Source organism: Pelodiscus sinensis, chromosome 1 (assembly GCF_049634645.1).
Source record: "Pelodiscus sinensis isolate JC-2024 chromosome 1, ASM4963464v1, whole genome shotgun sequence".
NCBI classification, from domain to species: Eukaryota; Metazoa; Chordata; order Testudines; family Trionychidae; genus Pelodiscus; species Pelodiscus sinensis.
Window position 1 is genome coordinate 309,632,303 of NC_134711.1, and position 18,269 is coordinate 309,650,571.

General features: G+C 48.6%; 1 long non-coding RNA gene across 2 annotated transcripts in view; it reads left to right on the top strand.

The window, feature by feature from the left end:
- LOC142826559 (uncharacterized) overlaps positions 1–18,269 on the top strand; it is a 115,013-nt gene that overhangs the window by 74,668 nt on the left and 22,076 nt on the right. The window contains exon 3 of one of the 2 annotated variants that reach the window (XR_012900766.1): positions 14,110–15,862. The exons of the other annotated variant lie outside the window; for it this stretch is intronic. This is a non-coding gene — a long non-coding RNA (uncharacterized LOC142826559). Of the gene's footprint in view, positions 1–14,109; positions 15,863–18,269 lie in introns of those variants that run through there. 2 annotated transcript variants of the gene reach the window in all.

Genomic DNA, 18,269 nt, shown 5'->3' on the forward strand with positions numbered 1-18,269 from the left:
TCTTAATGCACCCTAATATGCCATTAGCCTTCTTGGCTACAAGGGCACACTGTTGACTCATATCCAGCTTCTCATCCATTGTAACCCCCAGGTCCTTTTCTGCAGAACTACTACTTAGCTGATTGGTCCCCAGCCTGTAACAATGCTTGCGATTCTTCGGTCCCCAGTGCAGGACTCTACACTTGTCCTTGTTGAACCTCATCAGATTTCTTGTGGCCCAATCCTCCAATTTGTCTAAGTCATTCTGGACCCTATCTGCCCTCAACCGTATCTACCACTCCCCCTAACTTAGTGTCATCCGCAGACTTGCTGAGGGTGCAATCCATCCCCTCATCCAGGTCATTAATAAAGATATTGAACAAAACCGGTCTTAGAACTGAACCTTGGGGCACTCCGCTAGAAACCGACGGCTAATCAGTTTGGTCAGGCATGACTTGCCCTTTGTGAATCCATGCTGATTATTCCTAATCACTTTCCTCTCTTCCAAGTGCCTCAAAATGGATTCCTTAAGGATCCCTTTCATGATTTTTCCAGGAACCGAGGTAAGACTGACCGGTCTATAGTTCTTCTTGCCTTTTTTGAAGATGGGCACTACATTTGCCTTTTTCCAATCATCCGGGATCTCTCCCAATCTCCATGACTTTTCAAAGATAATGGTCAAAGGCTTCTCAATGACATTTGCCAACTCCCTCAGTACTCTCGGATGTATTAAGTCTGGACCCATGGATTTGTGTTCGTTTAGCTTTTCTAAATAGTTCCTAGCCTGTACTTTACCCACCAAGGGCTGCCTGGTTTAGGGCCTTGGAATACTTGGTATTAGCCTGGTCCACGGTTTCTCCTATCTGAGTGTACCTCAGTCGGCCTTCTCAAATGCATCTCTGGGCCTCGGCCACCAACTCTGCGATCTTCACTTGCAACGCCTGTAGGCCCTCCTCTAGGAACTTACTGTCGTAGTGCCATTCCGAATACCATGTTAGGTTACCCGTCATTGGTGCAGTACGATAGGGTATGTCTACACTACCCCGCTAGTTCGAACTAGCGGGGGTAATGTAGTCATCCGCAGTTGCAAATGAAGCCCGGGATTTGAATTTCCTGGGCTTCATTTGCATGAAGCCGGCCGGCACCATTTTTAAATACCGGCTAGTTCGAACCCTGTGCTGCGCGGCTACACGCGGCACGGAGTAGCTAGTTCGGATTAGGTTTCCTAATCCGAACTATCTGTACTCCTTGTTCCATGAGGAATTTAGCTAGTTCAGATTAGGAAGCCTAATCTGAACTAGCTACTCCATGCCGCGTATAGCCGCGCGGCACGGGGTTCGAACTAGCCAGCATTTAAAAATGGCGCCGGCCAGCTTCATGCAAATGAAGCCCGGGAAATTCAAATCCCGGGCTTCATTTGCAACTGCGGATGACTACATTACCCCCGCTAGTTCGAACTAGCGGGGTAGTGTAGACATACCCATAGAGCCATGCCTCATCAACAGTCAGAATTGCCCTGCGAGGGACTGTCATGCACATGGATAGGTGTGTTGAGGGGCAGGGCTTTCCATTTAACTCGATGGAGTAGTTTTGGGCAGTCACATACCAGTAGGTACCGTTCATTTAGACCAACTTTCCATGCGTTCGTTTCTTGGTAACAGATACCTCGAACCTAGACAGATTCGCTAAAGGATTATATGGACAGGTACATAGAATCTCTTTGTCAGATTGGATGCAACATTCGCTGGGGTACAGTGCCTTTCCAGCGACTTCAGAGTATGTCACACCTTTTATTCTGGTAACGTGACCTCACCTTAACACTAGCAGGGAGGTTACCATTCTCACTAGTTGAGTGTGAGGGATGTCCATGGGTGCCTACCCATGTTGTGCGCTAGGTGCTACAAGGGTAAAGATCATGCTATGGCCCATCTATATCTGCCTTTGTATTCTCATGGATTCTCTGTTTCCCCATTCCCACAGAGGGCTGGATGGACTCAGCCATCTAAAAGTCTGTTACAGTTCCTTGTGTGCTGATAGCTAGAGCTTGCCCCATTCTTACCTTGTTCCTGAGAACTCGGTTAATCGTTCTCAGCTGAGGGCACTTCAACATGGGCCATTGTTTCACAAAGATTTGCCATGCTTCCGGGGTGACCTCTGTCTGTGCTTTAAGTGGGAAGCCCCATCCAGAGTTGGCAGGCCTGACTTCCACTGGCACTATACCTGTGTAATTAACGCATGACTTGATTTCAGTGTTTGGTTTGTTACCTACGAGATCCCACTCAAGATCTAATACAGAGGACTGTGTGGTTCTTTCAATTCCAGTGTTGTTACAGAATGCAAAATAGTTGTGTTTAAATGTATTTTCCTTGGCTGTCAGTATGCAGCTGTCCTCTTTTAAAGGTGATTTGGATGCTGGTTGCATTAATTGCAAATACGATCCCCCTAAGAGGACCACAGCATGGATTAAGAATGTCTTTAATTATTAATGGCCAACCCATGCAATTACATGACTCTCTCCAGGTATTTGTGAGGCCTTTTAAGGCATTAGGCACATGGCACCAGAGTAAATGGGTAATCGGCTGTTATTACAATGGGTGAGGTTACTAGTTTCCCTATTGTGAGCATGATTGTATTCACATTTTCTGATGTTCCACTTGCAGATTTATTGTCACCTCTGGCCAAGCCCCTTTCACGGTTAGTGCATAAGTTTTGCAAAGCTAAATATTTCATTAGTGTGGCAATTAAAGCAAAGCAAACCCGGTGGAGGGGGGTTGGGACCCCACTCCCAGTCCTCCTTTTTACATGGCACACTCTGGGTATGTCTACACTACACCACTAATTCGAACTAACTTAATTCGAATTAGTTAATTCAAACTAAGCTAATTCGAATTAGTGCATCTAGACTTAAAAACTAGTTCGAATTAGTGTTTTGCTAATTCGAACAAGCATGTCCACACTGAGTGGACCCTGAACTGAGGTTAAGGATGGCCGGAAGCAGTGCTGGCAGGGCATCAGTTTAGGACTTAGAGCGTGGAGCTGCTGTCTCAGGCTAGCTGAGGGCTGTGCTTAACGGGACCTGACCCCCACCCCGGACAGACAGTTCTCAGGGGTTCCCCGCTTGCAAAGCAGTCCTGGCTTGGAGTGTCCTGAGTGCCCACACTCGGCACATCACAGCACTCGGCCATCAGCCCGGCTGCACTTGCTGCAGGCTGCCATCCGGAGGGGGGGTCAATTGAGGGGCTTCAGGAGAGTTTCCACCCCGAGGAGCCCGCAGAGCCAACCCAGTCCTCCCCATCGGGGGCTTGTACCCCATTCCTCCCTCACCTCCTTCCCATTACCCCTCCCTAAACCCCCTTCCTGATGTAAAAAATAAAGGACATGTGTTCAAAAATAGAAACTCTCTTTATTTCACAAAACTGGGGGGGGAGGAATAAAACTGTGGGAAGACGGGGGAGAGGAGGCGGGAAAGGGCAGGAGAGAGTGTGGGAGAGGGGAGGGGGAAAACTGGGAGGAGGGAGCTGGAAGGGGAGGCAAGGGAAAGGAGGGGGAGGGGAAACTCAGAGATTGGGGTGGGGGTCTCGCCGAGCCAACCGCCTCCCAGCACGGCAAGAGAGAGGGCCTCGGAGTCCCCGGAGGGATGGGGTGGAGGGTGCAGAGGTTGAGGTAGGGGGTGTGGACATTAAGGAAGAGGGTGTGGGGGTTGAGAAGGAAGAGGTGGGAGGGGGGGCAGGAGTGGGAGGAGGGACAGTAGTTGGGGGGGCAGCAGGCGCAGGACCAGCACGAGGCACCATGCTCTGCAGCAGGGCCTGCAGGTTTGAGTTCAGCCCTCTGACCTCAGCCAGATACTCCTGGCAGAGCTGGAGGTCTGCCCGCATCCAGGCCTCCACTGTGCGGTGCACGGCTCGCAAGGACCCCAGGTGCTGGTCCCAGTACTCCTGCTCCGTGATGGTGGTCTGGAGCAGGCCGCGAGTGCAGGAGCATGTCCCAGGCGGGGTGGTGCGCCCTGCACGAGCAGCTGGTGCAGCTGTAGAGAAAGAAGAGAAGTGGTCAGTTCTCCCTGGGGACGCAGCGGATGATGCCCAGTCCCCCCCCCCCCCTCCCCCGCGACGTGAGGGCGACCATGCCCTGCACTGTCAGAGCCGCTGTGCTTGTACAGAGGCCATGGTCAGGATGTCTGGCTCTCCCCGGGACTGGGACCTGCCCCAAAGTGGCGGGGGGGGGGGGGGGAGATGTCCCCTGCCTTCCTGTAGAGGGGACATGTGAAGGGAAAGCATCCTGCTGGGTCCTGCCCCGGGGTCAGGAGCATGTCAGGTCTCTTCACACATGCATGTGCTATTGGGCCATGGCCCCTGGGTGTCACACAGCTGGAGCCACCTGCCCAAGGGTGGCATGGCACGTGCTCGCACGTGCACAGGTGTCTGCGTGATCCGCGGAAGGCATGGCCCACGTGTGCGGTCTCTGGTCTCCCTCCCGCCTCTCCCCCCTCCCCCTGAACTACTTAATTCGAACTGCTTACCCGGTACGGTCTCCCTGGACGACCCTGCCGACTCTGGTGCTGGAACTGCTTGCGGTGGCCCCTCCGGTGTGCTCAGGTCAGGGCCCTCTGGTCCCAGCTCGCTGTCCCCTGGGCTGGCACGGATCGCCCCTCCCCGCCCCCCAAGAGTCGGTCGAGGGCGAGGAAGGAGGGGCAGGTGGCAGCCCCTGCTGCGGCGCTGCCCCTGGTGGCCCTGGCGTACGCCTGCCACAGCTGCTTTACTTTCAGGCACACCTGCTCCTGGGTGTGCCTGTGTCTCTTTCGGGCCATGGCGGCTGCTATGCGGCCATAGACAGCTGTGTTCCTCCTCCTAGTGCGGAGATCATGGACGTTGGAGGCCTTCCCCCAAACCTCCGCACTAGTCCAGGAAGGTGTGCGCCATCTACGGCCCCTGGATGGCCCCTGGGTGCTGGGGGACTGGGTAGGGGACGGCCCACTGGCACTGGCTCCCTGGCTCATCCTGGGGCCACTGGTTCAGGGCACAGACTGCTGGCAGGGCTGGCTGTGTCAAGTGCCGTCTGGCCACAGTCTACCCCTTTAAGGGCCCGGGGCTGGGGGAGAGGAGAGGAGTTTTCCTGGTTGTGCCCAGAGTGGCCACCAGGGGAACCTGGAAAGGGCTAGCCTCCCACTAGTTCGAATTAAGTGGCTGCACAGCCCTTAATTCGAACTAGTTAATTCGAACTAGGCGTTAGTCCTCGTAGAATGTGGTTTACCTAGTTCGAATTAAGCGCTCCGCTAGTTCGAATTAAGTTCTAACTAGCGGATCGCGTGTGTAGCACCTATCAAAGTTAATTCGAACTAACGGCCGTTAGTTCGAATTAACGTTGTAGTGTAGACATACCCTCTTCTCTCCCTTTGTCAGCCGCCATAAGAGTATCATAGAATCATAGAATCATAGGACTGGAAGGGACCTCGAGAGGTCATCGAGTCCAGCCTCCCGCCCTCAAGGCAGGACCAAGCTCCGTCTACACCATCCCTGACAGATGTCTATCTAACCTGTTCTTAAATATCTCCAGAGGGGGAGATTCCACCACCTCCCTTGGCAATTTATTCCAATATTTGACCACCCTGACAGTTAGGAATTTTTTCCTAATGTCCAATCTAAACCTCCCCTGCTGCACTTTAAGCCCATTACTCCTTGTCCTGTCCTCAGAAACCAAGAGGAACAAATTTTCGCCTTCCTCCTTGTGACACCCTTTTAGATATTTGAAAACCGCTATCATGTCCCCCCTTAATCTTCTTTTTTCCAAACTAAACAAGCCCAGTTCATGAAGCCTGGCTTCATAGGTCATGTTCTCTAAACCTTTAATCATTCTTGTCGCTCTTCTCTGTACCCTTTCCAATTTCTCCACATCTTTCTTGAAATGTGGCGCCCAGAACTGGACACAGTACTCCAGCTGAGGCCTAACTAGTGCAGAGTAGAGCGGCAGAATGACTTCACGAGTTTTGCTTACAACACACCTGTTGATACAACCTAGAATCATATTTGCTTTTTTTGCAACAGCATCACACTGTTGACTCATATTCAACTTGTGGTCCACTATGACCCCTAGATCCCTTTCCGCCATGCTCCTTCCTAGACAGTCGCTTCCCATCTTGTATGTATGGAACTGATTGTTCCTTCCTAAGTGGAGCACTTTGCATTTCTCTTTATTAAACCTCATCCTGTTTACCTCTGACCATTTCTCTAACTTGCTAAGGTCATTTTGAATTATGTCCCTATCCTCCAAAGAAGTCGCAACCCCACCCAGTTTGGTATCATCTGCAAACTTAATAAGCGTACTCTCTATCCCAATATCCACATCATTGATGAAGATATTGAACAGTACGGGTCCCAAAACAGACCCTTGAGGAACTCCACTTGTTATCCCTTTCCAGCAAGATTTAGAACCGTTAACAACAACTCTCTGACTACGGTTATCCAGCCAATTATGCACCCACCTTATCGTGGCCCTATCTAAGTTATATTTGCCTAGTTTATCAATAAGAATATCATGCGAGACCGTATCAAATGCCTTACTAAAGTCTAGGTATATGACGTCCACCGCTTCTCCCTTATCCACAAGGCTCGTTATCTTATCAAAGAAAGCTATCAGATTAGTTTGGCATGACTTGTTCTTCACAAACCCATGCTGGCTATTCCCTATCACTTTATTATCTTCCAAGTGTTTGCATATGATTTCCTTAATTACCTGCTCCATTATCTTCCCTGGGACAGACGTTAAACTGACCGGTCTGTAGTTTCCTGGGTTGTTCTTATTCCCCTTTTTATAGATGGGCACAATATTTGCCCTTTTCCAGTCTTCTGGAATCTCCCCTGTCTCCCATGATTTTTCAAAGATCATAGCTAAAGGCTCAGATACCTCCTCTATCAGCTCCTTGAGTATCCTGGGATGCATTTCATCAGGACCTGGTGACTTGCTGACATCTAACTTTCCTAAGTGATTTTTAACTTGTTCTTTGTGTATCCTATCTTCTAAACTTACCCTCTCTCTGCTTGTATTCACTACGTTAGGCACACCTCCAGACTTCTCGGTGAAGACCGAAACAAAGAAGTCATTGAGCATCTCCGCCATTTCCAAGTTCCCTGTTACTGCTTCTCCCTCCTCACTAAGCAGTGGGCCTACCCTGTCCTTGGTCTTCCTCTTCCTTTTAATGTATTTATAAAAGGTCTTCTTGTTTCCCTTTATGCCTGTAGCTAGTTTGATCTCATTTTGTGCCTTTGCCTTTCTAATCTTGCCCCTGCATTCCCGTGTTGCTTGCCTATATTCATCCTTTGTTATTTGTCCTAGTTTCCATTTTTTATATGACTCCTTTTTTATTTTGAGATTGTGCAAGATCTCCTTGTTAAGCCAAGCTGGTCTTTTGCCATATTTTCTATCTTTCCTACACAGCGGAATTGTTTGCTTTTGGGCCCTTAACAACGTCCCTTTGAAATACTTCCAACTCTCCTCAGTTGTTTTTCCCTTCAGTCTTGCTTCCCATGGGACCTTACCTACAAGTTCTCTGAGCTTATCAAAATCTGCCTTCCTGAAATCCATTACCTCAATTGTGCTGGTCTCCCTTCTACCTTTCCTTAAGATCATGAACTCTATTATTTCGTGATCACTGTCCCCTATACTGTCTTCCACTTTCAAGTTCTCAACTAGTTCCTCCCTATTTGTTAAAACCAAATCCAGAACAGCTTCTCCCCTGGTAGCTTTTTCAACCTTCTGAAACAGAAAGTTGTCTCCAATGCAGTCCAGAAACTTATTGGATAGCCTGTGCCTCGCTGTGTTAGTTTCCCAACATATGTCTGGATAGTTGAAGTCCCCCATCACCACCAAATCTTGGGCTTTGGATAGTTTTGTTAATTGTTTAAAAAAGACCTCATCCACCTCTTCCACCTGGCTAGGAGGCCTGTAGTAGACTCCTAGCATGATATCACCCTCGTTTTTTACTCCTTTTAGCTTAACCCAGAGACTCTCTCCTACGTTCATCTCCACTTCAGTCCAAGTGTGTACATTTTTAATATACAAGGCAACCCCTCCTCCCTTTTTACCCTGTCTGTCCTTCCTGAGCAAGCCGTACCCTTCCATACCAACATTCCAATCATGCGACCCATCCCACCAGGTTTCTGTAATACCAATGATATCATAGTTGTATTTATTGGTTAGCAATTCCAGTTCTTCCTGCTTATTACCCATACTTCTCGCATTTGTATATAGGCATCTAAGATACTGATTTGATCTTGCCTCCCTGTTGTGCCCTGACCCTCCTTTCTCCTTGCCATTATAGGCCATAGTCCCCCCCATTTCCAACCCATCTCCCAGTCCCGCACATGCAGCACTTACCTGTGGGCTTTGCTCACCTGCCCCCGTCAAACCTAGTTTAAAGCCCTCCTCACAAGGTTAGCCAGTCTGTGTCCAAACAAGGCCTTCCCGCTCCTGGAAAGGTGAACTCCATCTCCGCCAAGCAGTCCTTCCTGGAAGAGCACCCCGTGATCAAGGAAGCCGAATCCCTCCTGGTGACACCATCGTCGCAGCTAGGCATTCACCTCCAGGATGCACCTCTCTCTGCCCGGGCCCCTACCTTTGACAGGAAGGATAGAAGAGAATACCACCTGCGCTCCAAACTCCTTCACCCGTACTCCCAAAGCCCTGTAGTCACACTTGATCTGCTCAGTGTCACACCTGGCTGTATCATTTGTGCCCACATGGATGAGTAGCATGGGGTAGTAGTCAGAGGGCCGGATAATCCTCGACAATGCCTCCGTAACATCTCGGATACGGGCCCCTGGCAGACAGCATACCTCTCGAGATGAGCTGTCAGGGCGACAGATGGGTGCCTCCGTTCCCCTCAGAAGAGAGTCTCCAACCACCACTACCCTACGTTTCCTCCTCGCAGTGGTGGCAGGAGACTGCTCAACCTTGGTGGTGCAAGGCCTGGTCTCCTCCACTGTGGAGGGTGACTCCTTGTCTCCTGCTGAAAGTAAAGTGTAACGGTTATGTAACAACACAGTGGGAGGGTTAGGAGCAGGGGTGGAACACTGCCCGCTGCCAGAAGTAACCAGCTGCCAATGCTCACCCTGCACCACCGCCTCCTCCATAAGTGGCTGGTCAACAGTCCCACATCCTAGGACAGTGACCTTCGTGGACTCCACAGGAATACTGTCCAGGAATTCCTCATGGCTTCAAATGCTCCTCAGCCTGGCCACCTCCTCCTGTAGCTCTCCCACCTGCTGCCTGAGAGATTCCACCAGCAGGCACCTTTCACAATGGTTGTCTCCCCCAGCCTGGAGATCACTCAGTGGGAATTGCAAGCCACAAATACAGCAAGACCACACCAGGACCTGGGTAGAGGCATCCATGCTCAGGTTCTTTATCTGGATACAGGCACAGGTGGAGGAGACAGGAGAAGTACTGGCACAAGCGCTACGGGTCTTCATCACCATCAGTCACTCCCTCTGCTCAACTCCCTCTTCAACTCCCCTGTCTGCAGTCCCCTGTCCGCTTCACTCCCCTGGTCGCACTGCTCTGGCTTTTTAAAGCCTGCTTGCCTAGGTCAGGCCTGCAGCAGGAGCTGCAGCAGGAACAGTCTTATGGTTACCTTCCAGTCCCTTTTTTGTTTACCTGTGGAGACATAGATAGCATTCACCTAGCTTAAACAGTTACAGGCAGTCCCCGACTTACGTGGATCCGACTTACGTCGGATCCCTAGATACGAACGGGGTGAGGCAACTCCCGCACATGCGCAGCAGCATTCCCGGGGCTCGCTCACCTGGGTCCTAGGATCCTCCTCCTCCTTGGGCCGGCTCCGACTGGGGTCCCGCAGAGCTGCCGGGCAGAGGAAAAGTGCCTCCCCACGCCCGCTGCCAGCAACAGGCTGCCGAACAGACAAAAGCAGCCTCTCTGCCCCTCCTCCCCTCTATACATGCCGGGCTCGGAGCGCAGCAGCGTCCCCGGGGCTCGCTCACCTGGGTCCTAGAATCCACCTCCTCCTCCTCTTCGGCCGGCTCCAACTGGCCTCTGCCTGCAGCAGCTGGCCACAGGGACAGGGATCCTGCAGAGCTGCCGGGCAGAGGAAAAGTGCCTCCCCACGCCTGCTGCCCCCCCCCCCCCCCCCGCGGCCTCGCATCCTGCACGCCTCCCCCCTCCCCCCTGCCAGCAACAGGCTGCCCCCTCCCCTGAGCAACAGGCTGCCGAACAGCAGACAAAAGCATCCTCTCCGCCCCTCCTCCCCCTATACATGCTGGGCTCCCTGGGCAAACAAAGACTCCACCAAAACAAACAAAGTGCTGGCCTCATTGTGTTAGCAAAAAAAGGACCCTCCTCCTAGAACCCTGGGTGGTGTGTGGAAATAAAGCTATTAGCTCAAAGCATGGTGCAGAGCTGTTTGGTATTTGATGAGTTACTCCTTTAGTCCTGAGTTTGTCACAGGGACAGAAATAGATGTGAAATCTTCTGAACAGGGGAACAGACAGCAAAACAAACATTAGAGGGGAGTTAACCTTTCCCTATGCTATCCAAAACTAAAAAAAATGTTTGGCTAGAGTTTCCCCTACAATATGTACCAGTTCCGACTTACATACAAATTCAACTTAAGAACAAACCTACAGTCCCTATCTTGTACGTAACCCGGGGACTGCCTGTACTAAACTATTATCCTTCCACTAAGTTGTTTACAGTTGCCGTTTGATTGGGCCTGATCCTTTTTCTTTCCTTTTCTCTTGCTAAACAGTTTCTGTTATTGTTTTTGCTCTTCAGCTGGTACCAGCGTTTTCTGATGTTCTGAACGACAAAAGAAAAAATTTCCTACCCTCATCATATTTTTAAATGTTTCTTTCTGTTACAAGTATTCTTGCTGACTTCTTGATTAGTCTGCTGTTACCCAATAATTACTTATGCTTTTGTTTTGTAAACCAGCTTTTGAGGGTTTGGGGAAAGTACTTCACTGCTCAAGATGGTATGCCTCTATTTCCCTTATTTTATACCGCAGACTAAATTTTTTAATAGTCTGTCTGTTGTGAAGCTTCAAATTTATTCACAGATAGTAACTGAGAGGCTTTACCGCTATAGTGATTTTCCTTAGCACAAAAAGGTGTTTGCTAGTTACCTTTCTAGCAAGCCAAAAAGGCTTTCTCTTTGAAGTACATCAGGTGTTTTACAGGTTTTAGGTAGCTTATTTGCGGAACAGTTTGCAATTTTAAGTCAGACGGCATTATCCAAAACAAAATAAAACCAATTCATTTGAAACCTACCAAACAGATTCATAAATTTGCAGTGCATTCCCCGTTATGCATTTGACCAGTTACATTCCAGTAGAATCCCTTATTTCCCATTTAGCAAATTTAACTAAAGTGTTCATAGCCAACTATTTAAATTAGATTGTTTCTTTGCCTGGATTATCTACACATTGCTTAGGAGAGAGGCCGCACAGAAACAAGGAGTCCGTTATAGCAGATTTCCTTCTAATACATTACCACAATTGCTTAATTCCTTCCACACTCCCAAGGAGTCAACTTCCCACCTTCTCATATCCTTAAACACTTGCATTATCCCTTAAATGAAAACTTTCCTCGTTCCCAGTAATTTAACTTTCCAATGCCTGCACTACTGCTTTCCTTATTCTTTCTACTATGCCCACACAGGGCCCCAAACCTCTTAACCCTTTAACACATGCTTATTCCTTCTTATGGTCTGTACCTGAACCTGCTTTTCCTGCTAAATGGCTCCTTTCCATGGACACAGGTTTTGTCCATTACTAATTTAGTAGGAAGGATGGGCTTTTTAATTATCCATCTTACCTTCTGATTCCTTTACTCAGGTAAAGCCAAGTGTTCATTTTTGCAGGCAGCTACATTTTCTTTAAAAACTACTCAGTACGGGGGGTTTCATAACAGACAGACTGCAGCATTATCTTTTGGGTGAGATTAAGGGTTGGTAAACATTTGCCAATTTGCTTTCAAGGTCTGCATAATATAAACAAGCTAAAGTATTATCAGACCATGGGCCATGCCTAAACTTTTTCAATACTTGCTTTAAAAACATAGTTTACTCCTTCTCCTCTTCACATACACTGTGGAGTGCGCTTAGGAATAGCCATCCAGTCTGACACACCCCCTTATCCTTCTTATGCACTTCCAATGTCTCCATCACCTTTTGGAAACCAGTGGGACTGATCCCATCAGCTAGCTCCCCCTCAAACCACAACCGCATCATACCAGATTTGAGCAACCAAAGCCCAGGCTGATGTGCACGGCCAGCCTGGAATTTGGCACTCTACCCTACTCTTTCCCTCACCCATCTGCTTCCCTTTCTTCCACATGCTGAGCGATTTGTACCAAGAGAACCCTTCTCGCTGCGCCAAATGTTGCCAGCAAGAGTAAGTCTATGGTCCGACACTGGGTTCTCAAAGTACAAAAACGCTACACAGGCATCTGTCAAACACAAGAAGCTTATTTCCTGACAGCTTTCAGCTGTGCCCCTTAATTAGAAGAACAAAATGATAGGAAAAGCGGCATTTCTTACATCTCTTTGGCTAGCCAGAAACCCCATTTCGGCTGTGGATCAAGTGGGAGACTGTCTCAGCTTCTGAAGCACCAGTACCCAAAGCCCATCGGTGAGGTCCAAATTGCTGTGCTCTGGTGCAGCTTTAAATACTGTGTCTCTACCTTGTTTGTGGCAGTTTGGAAATTCCCGGGGGTTACTCATTGCTTGTTACAGTATGGCTCAGTTGTACTGCTTGTCCTTTGACTTTGTTTACATAATCAGTATATTTAGATAAACAAGATTGTTACGTTCCTGCTCTTATCTACAATGGGGTATGTTCCTAGACATTTGCTTCTGACTCATCAGTAATAGGGAAAGGGGGAGAATGGGAAAGGGGGGAGAATGCAGGCCTCACCACCCCTATACTTCACACGTACAGAGTTCTTCCTCAATCGACCCCTGCACAAGCCAACCACTATTTTTAAATTAAATCGAAATAGTGGAGCACTTATTTTGAAATTGGTAAACCTCATTCCATGAGGAATAACGCCAATTTCAAAATTGCTATTTCAAAATAAGTGTTGAGTAGACACTTACTCCGAAATAGGGGACCTACATCTCTTCCCAAGGTGCCCTGGTGGCCACTCTGGCCTCAACCAAGCACACTCCTCTCCCTCCCCCCTCCCTGGAGCCCTTAAAGGGGTAGACTCTGGCCACAGTGTCTCTGCCAGCTCCAAGCCTTCCAGCCCAAGAATCAGCAGTCACTGCCCTGACCCAGTGGCCCCAAAACATGAGCCAGCAAGCCACTTGCAGCCAGCCCTCTACCACTCCCCAGGAGCAGTCTGCCAGCTCCCAGGAGCCTGCTAGGAGCCAGAAAAGGAGGGTGCTTCCTGGTCCAGGGCAGAGATCATGGAGCTTGTTCATGTTTGGGGGGATGCCCCCAAACATCCATGATCTCTGCACTAAATGGAGGAAAACGGCCGTCTATGGCAGGATAGCTGCCAAACTGGCCACCAAAGGTCACATGTGAACCCAAGAGGAGGTTCGCATGAAAATCAAGGAGTTATGGCAGGCGTATGCCAGGGCCACAGGGGGCAGCTCTCAAGCAGGGGCAGACACCTCCCCCTATTTTGATGCCCTGGACTGCATCTTGGGGTGTGGGATGGTCCGTGCCTCCCAGGTGGTTGTCAACCCTGGGGCAGAGGGCCCTGACCAGGGCACAGAGGAGGAGAATGAGGAGAGGGCCAGGAGCCCAGCTGTCTGCCACACAGGAGACTTACCCTGTTAGCTACATGCATGTATGTATGAAAAGGTATGACAGTCTCCATACTCTGAGATGGGACACAGCAGGACACCCTCCCTCCACAAGGCCACTTTATATAGAGGCAGGGGACATCTCCCCCCCCCCCACACACACACACTCACTATATATAGCACAGGGGCATGGGTGTTGTCTTGAGGTAGCTTCCACTCCCGGGGACAGCAGGACATTCCGAACATGGCCTCGGTGCAAGCACATTGGCTCTGATGGTGCAGGTCATGGTCATCCTCGCCTTGCAGAGGGAAGCTGGGCTTCACCCACTGTGTCCCCAGGGATAACTGACCACTTCTCTTGTTTCTCCACAGCCGCACTAGCTGCGCATGCAGAGCGCACCACCCTGCACAGGACATGCACCTGCACTCGAGGGTTCTGCAGGATCACTCATGCATTGCAGAGGTACTAACAGCAGCACCTGGGGGCACTGCAAGCCCTGCACCGCACCCTCCAGCATTGGGTGCAAGAAGACCTGCAGCTCTGGCAGGAGCAGCTTGTCCAGAGCCGTGCCATCTGCCAGCACCTGCAGAATCTGGTGCAGAATATGCTGCCTCCTGCCGCTCCAGTGCCTGCTGCCTCCCCAGCTACCGCTCCTCCTTCCACTCCTTCTCCCCCTCCCACTTCTCCCTCCACACCCTCACCACCCTCAACCCCCTCACCTCTCCCCCAGGGACACCAAGGCCACTGCACCCATGGTGCTGGGAGACAATTGGTCCAGCGAGACCCTCAAACCTGATCCCTGAGCTTCCTCTCCCCCTTGCTTCCCCCTTCCAGCTCCCTCCTCCCAGGTTTCTCACTCCCCTCTCCCATCCTTTCTCCTCCCTTCTCCCACCTCCTTTCCTCAGTCTCACCAGAGTTTTAGTCCCCCCAGCCCCATTTTGTTAAATAAAGAGAGTTTGTGTTCATGAAAATATGTGTATTTTATTTGACATCAGGAAGGAGGACTGGGAGGGGGGGTAAGTGGAAGGACATGAGGGAGGAATGACGCACAAACCCCCAGTGGGGCAGACCAGGGAGGCTCTTAGTGCTCCTCAGGGTGGAAGCTCTCCCACAGGGCCTCCTGGATACTGACAGCCTCCCAATGGACTCTCAGATGGCAGCCTGCAGTAAGTGCAGCCAGGCTTGCAACAACACATCCACGAGAAGCACCAGAGTGCTCAGGGGCAGCTCTGGCTCCATATTTCAGAGTGCGGTGGTGTCCTGAGTGAGAGCAACCAGAGCATGCAGAGACAAAATGCTTTGCTGTCCCTCTTTGAGGTAGGCAAGCAAGCAGGGAAACCTGAGAACCAGCTGTCCGGGGGCAGGGGAGAAGGGCAGGTCCCTTTAAGCACAGGCCTCAGATAGCCTCAGGCAGCAGCCACACAATGTAACTTCTGACCTGATACCCTGCTGGACCTAGTTCCGGCAGGCCTTAAATGCAATTCAGCATCCACTCAGTGTGGATACGCTATTTCAAATAGCCAAATGCTATTTTGAAATGCATTTTGTGTGTAGACTCGTTATTTCAAAATATCTTATTTTGAAGTCAGTGATGGTTACATATGGAGAGGTTCATTTTTGGTTAAGACCATGAACTTGAACTTTAGAGTCCTGGTTTTTATTCCTAGCTATATAACTGTCTTTCTGTATGATCCTGGACAAGTCAATTGAGCTAAGGATTTTAAAGGCTTAGTGTATCAACTTCCTCTGATTTTTTCATTGTTACATGTGCTTGATCCAGAGGATATTGATGTGTTACAACTTTCTTCCTGAGCATGGCTCTTTAGCTCAAGCTGTAGCAATATAGGTGAGAAACCTGATTAGGCAAAGATCTTTCACCTAAGATGACAAAGTCATCAACTTGTACTTATGTGGAAGATCCTAAGAGAAAGTCAGCCATGGCTGGGAAGAAAAATGATTGGTGAGAGAAATCATCTTGAACAAAGCATGCATCTTGCTAGATTAAATTGCAGACTATTAGAAGAATATTTTGTTTTGTTTTATTTATAACTCCTCCTATTTTTTTCTTATACTCACTTAATCTTATGTATATTTTGTTAATGCATTTATTTTGCTTTTATCATAAACCAAATCAGTGATGTGTTTAGAAGGAAGGGTGTCTTTACTTCCAATTAAACTAATAATTTGTAAAGTGTTTTGTGTCTTTAGAGGATTTTTCTGATTTGTCCTGGAGAGGGCTGGACATTGCACAGCTCTTGGTTTTGGGAAAATTTGTGATTGGGAGTTTGTTTGGGTCACCATGTTGGTTGCAGCCTAGGCTGATGGAAGCCAGACTGGGACAGCAAGGTTACAGATAGACTTCTGAGTGACAAGTGCCAAACCATTGCTATCCAGTACAAAAATGCTCCAGATGTGATCTGCATGCTGGTAAACTGATTGTGAGTGGCTCATAGAGGGCACATCTACAACATGAGATGAAGGTTGAACCTAATATGGTTGATTTCTGAGCACCCAATTTTGAGAAGGTGAAGGTTTGTGTCCTCACTATGGGCAAGCATTGAATGTTGTCTGAAATAGCACATCCCTATTACAAAGACAGCCATTGACTCAGAAAATGAGGCACCATGTGTAGCTTGGCAGTCTGGGCTATACTTCTGGTGTCTGCTGGGTCCAAAACTCTGCTATGGTTGGTTAGAGGGGCTTATGTTGGCAGCATCCCATAAGGCACTCCTCTGGTCCTTCTCCCTCACCCCCACCGCATGAGATAAAGGGAATGCAATGTTCTCATGCCTTTTTATGCCTTGATACATGGATGCCAGAGCACTGCAGGCATGGAGCCCAGTGTGTTGGAAAGCATGGTCATTCTCATGTCTCATGGTGCATCTCATGGTGCTGTACTTTGAGAGCGCCTACATGTTGATCTACCAAGAAGAAGATGAACCTCAGCGTGGCATGGAGGCACTCTGAGAAGGATCAAAGTTCCTCTGTGAGAGTTTCAGGGAGCTGCACAGACAAGACTCCCACTCCATCTGCAGACATGGGAACAAGCTAATCCATGCCCCCTGCACTGTGTAGGCAGAGAGAGAGTGTGCCACACCTCATACCCCATTGTCTGAATGCCTGAACCCTCTTGTAGTTTGACAAAGTTTGTGAACTCATGAGAAGTGCCCTCAAAACTCAGTGCCATCATCGATGGAAGATGTTTTGGGTGTCGGGCAGGGGATGGGGGAAAAGGACCAGCTGCAGTTCATGACCAGCTCCTGGCTCTCAGAGCTGGATAGTCTCTTCTTCCTTTTCCTCCTCGTGCCCCTTCACCACCCACTCTCTTCCTGGCTGATGCTTGGTGTGTCTTGGCTGGACTCAAGGACCATGCTGGGGGAGCTGACCTCCCCACCCGCATTTTTTGAGGAGTAATGTTAGTTCGAACCAAGGGGTTCAATTCAAACTAACGTGTCCCGGAGCTCACTTTCAATTTCAAAACAGCTGTTGAGCAGAGTAAAGTGCGGGCGAGATCATGCTAATGAAGCGTGGGATATTTAAATCCCCGCTTCATTGACTATTTCAAATGCCTACATTTGCATCCCTAGTTCGAATTAGGGTGCAAGTGTAGACATACCCTAAGAGAATTGCAACTGGCTTGGTAGTGTGGACGCATCACTTAGAAAATCGACCATAGGCAGCTAAATTTAATGTCAAGCCCTAGTGTAGACCAGGCCATAGAGACCCACAATAGCAAAGTATTGTGAGGCAACCAAGGTTACAGAACAGATGGTGAAAACAACCCCACATTAGTTTGGATTGCATCTCACAACATGAAAGTAGAGCACAAGAGATATTTTCATTTATAAAATATTTTTAAACCTCCACCTTGAAAGAGCAACAAAGAGAGCACACACAGATGATTACACTACATCGCTAGAATATAAATTAAAGAACACAGACTTAGTTCTACATGCAACATTCCACAATTCCGTAGGGAACTTGACTGTTTCAAAATAGGATGAAAGAGACTCTTCCTGGGGAAATTATGACACCTGCTGGCTTTTAGTGAACAAATTCAGTTTAAATCTGGTATGTTTCAAAGGAGGCACATTGTACTATAGCACCAATGTTCCTTTGTAAATGCTAATTACTATGACAGCAATAGCAGCTGTTTCTTGAATAATATGCAAAAGAAAATTTGAAGGTCAGCTTCATAGAAAGAGCTATAATATGCCTTCATTGAAATGACACACAAATCACTGGAATTTATAGGAATTTCTTTAATCTATATTTCCAGTTCTCTGAGAAAAAACACCCTAAAATTTATCCATAGTCATTTTCTACCATTTGATCATCTGTACATTTTAGAAATATTTTATGTTTTTATCAGTAACACATTCAAAAGAATCCTCATTTCTATTCTGTATCAGAAAATAAAAATAGATCATAAATAATAACATGACTCAGCCGATGGCTAGTATGGAGTGGAATACATATTTACTAATCAACATTTGCAATGACCATTTGATTGTACGCATCACTTATTTTT